The sequence below is a fragment of the Spea bombifrons genome, chromosome 10, assembly GCF_027358695.1.
Source record: "Spea bombifrons isolate aSpeBom1 chromosome 10, aSpeBom1.2.pri, whole genome shotgun sequence".
NCBI lineage: Eukaryota > Metazoa > Chordata > Amphibia > Anura > Pelobatidae > Spea > Spea bombifrons.
The window spans coordinates 9,512,596-9,515,422 of record NC_071096.1 but is presented as its reverse complement, the minus strand read 5'-3'; positions in this window follow the sequence as shown (position 1 = coordinate 9,515,422).

The window sequence follows — 2,827 nt, the reverse complement described above, 5'->3', positions numbered from 1 at the left end:
TTTTGAATAGTGTACCCATATAAACTATATATTGTTTTTTCAAGGAGAGATAGAACTTTCGTTTGATACCATAGTTGGATGATTAGCTAAAAATTTAGAATGAGAAATTTAGTAAAAACTAGCAAAGATTAGAAAAATAAACTAATTTTTTTTTACATTTTCCCTCTGAATCCTCACAAAATTAGGTAAAGTGATGGAAAATCCCCTCCAAGTTTATCAATTCAGGTGTCCTGATTTCAGATATACCAAATTTATATAGATTTTCCATACTTTCCCAGCACCAGGGAGCATACTATAAGGTGTAAAATTTTGTATAATTTTTATGCCTATGGCTTAACGGGTTTGGGGGTTGTGAACGGGGGCAGAAAGGTTATACTGGCTAGATGTTATGCTATGGCAATGGGAAGTAAGGTTTTTTAATAATTTTTATTTTATCTTTTTTTATAATTTTTTTTAAAAACAAAATTTAATTTTAATTTTTTAACATTTATTTTATTTTTTATATATTATTTTTACACAGAAATGGTTAGAGGTCCTCCTAGGGACCTCCTGAACATGCCAGTGATGTCACAATGACATCACAGCTCACATTATATTTTTTTTTGTATTAGTTATATTATTATTTTAATGATTTTTTTAATAATATTTTTAATGAATTAACTTTTTTTTTTTCAGCTTTTCCGTTTCAGGACGGGAGGGGGAGTGAGAGAGATGGTTTCTCACTCCCCTCCCCGCGATCCCCCTGCACCGATCACACTGTAATCTCACAGACCTGCATAGAGATCGTAGCGTCTCTGTGCCTCATCGGAGGGGATATCCTGCCCTCCGATGACCTTCCAGGTTACGTCAGCAGTTACGCAACCCGGAAGGGAATGCCCGATCGCGCGTTTGCAACTGCGCGATCGGGCACTTTCAACTGTAGCAGCTTACCGGCTTTCATGCCGGAAGCTGTTACGGGAGATCGGGCAGCAGAAAGCCGGCGATGCCGGCTTCTGCTGCCAGGGGGGAGTCCAGGCTGTCAAACGACAGCCTGGTCTCCCGTGCAGCGGCAGGGATGTGTCCCTGACGCTGCACGAAGGGCTGGACGTACCGGGACGTCCATAGGGGTTTCTTTGTGGGCGTTTTTTGGACGTCCCGGTACGTCTAAAGGGGAATGAAGGGGTTAAAATATGTCCCAGGGAAAGATGTTGTTTGTTAACAAACCGCACTACTGGCAGTTTGCAAAACATGGTGGGTCCCTGGGGCAGAGCATCTGGAAGAGCAGGGTGAACCAGTACTCCAACAGCAGTAATTGCTGTATTAATCCAGTTCAGAGCCTGCATTCTGGACAGGAGCTCCACAGGTGTGGACTAAGTAGCAGCTCACCTGTGGCTGATTAATTAGCAGGCAGAAGGTTAAAGGGTTTGAGCCTGATTCAGAGGAGAGAGGCCATTGTTATTCCAGCTGGGAGAGCTGAGAACTGAGGAGTGGTTTCTCTCTGAAAAGCCATTTTGATGGTAACTTGTGACTTGTTGGAAGGTGAATGTTTGGAGCTGTTTTGTACTAACCCAGTGCTCAAGCAAAGACTGTTATCCTGTGCTGCTTATAACTACTGCTGTTTATTCCTGTAAAATAAACATTGAAACTGAGCTGGATGTGTCCTGGGCTTCATTTACCCTAGAAGACTGTGGTAACAACCGAGATCCTTGACAAAAATCCCAAGGAAAAGGGAGGCCTGTCACAATATATATATATACAATAGAATACTAGCTCTGCATAGTACATTATGCAAGTATCAGTATCAATGCAATGTTTTAAGCTATTTAGGCTATTTTCAATAACAGCGCAGTTAAATACATTTTCTTATAACACCTTAAACTGTACACAATGAATAACTGCGAGTTCATGATAAATAAACTGTGCAGGTCTAATGAATGAATTGAATCTGTCAGCCTGTGTTTTTTCTTTCATTGATTCAGCAAACAATCAAATCTTACAAATTTAGAAATTCCCATTTTCCTAGGATACAACATATGCACAGTGGGAGCACAATAATTACTTGCTTTCAATCTAAAAGAGTCTAGAGACATTACATATTTTGCCCAAGGCTCTTAAAGAATAATATCATGGCTGTCACACGGTGTACTATGTGCAACCCAAAATGAGTAAAGTGACCGTCAAAGTAATAACTGAAAAAAACAAAAGAAAGCATAAACATATCATTTTTATTATTGGGTTTCTTTTTTTTTTTTTGCATGGGATTTGTATGTATATATGTAAAATAAAAACAAACTGAAACTTTTATATAAAATGTCTATTTTTTAGGATTTGGGGGAAAAGCATCTTAGAAATGAAAGAAATTCATTGAAGAGCTTGATTATTGAATATTAAATACAGATTTCGGAAAGGCAGTTAACCTACATTAACTCTTTGAGTACCCCATGGGCAAGTCATCTGGCATTATGAGCGCTAATGTTTTCGGGGGGGGGGGGTTCTATTGGACGTTGATTCAGTGTGTTGTTTTTAAAGGTTATTGTGTTGCCATTGTGTAATTACTGTAAAACCTCTAGAGCCTTCACTGACAAGATGGCTATATAATGCCCAGAATGTGTGGGATTGTGTCTGAGAGTTCTAAGATTTGGCAGGTCAGCCACAATCCTTCTAAACTAGTGGAAACAGATTTTGCCTCATTTCTGGGAATTCTGCCGTTCTCTGTTATCATAAACCCTCGGTTTACAGCCAAAATGTCTTTGAAAGTAGTTTTTGTAGAAAGGTAATTTAAGTTTATTTGACTTTTTTCCAAAAACGATGAACATTCACCAAATTCTATAATATTTTGATTTCTTAA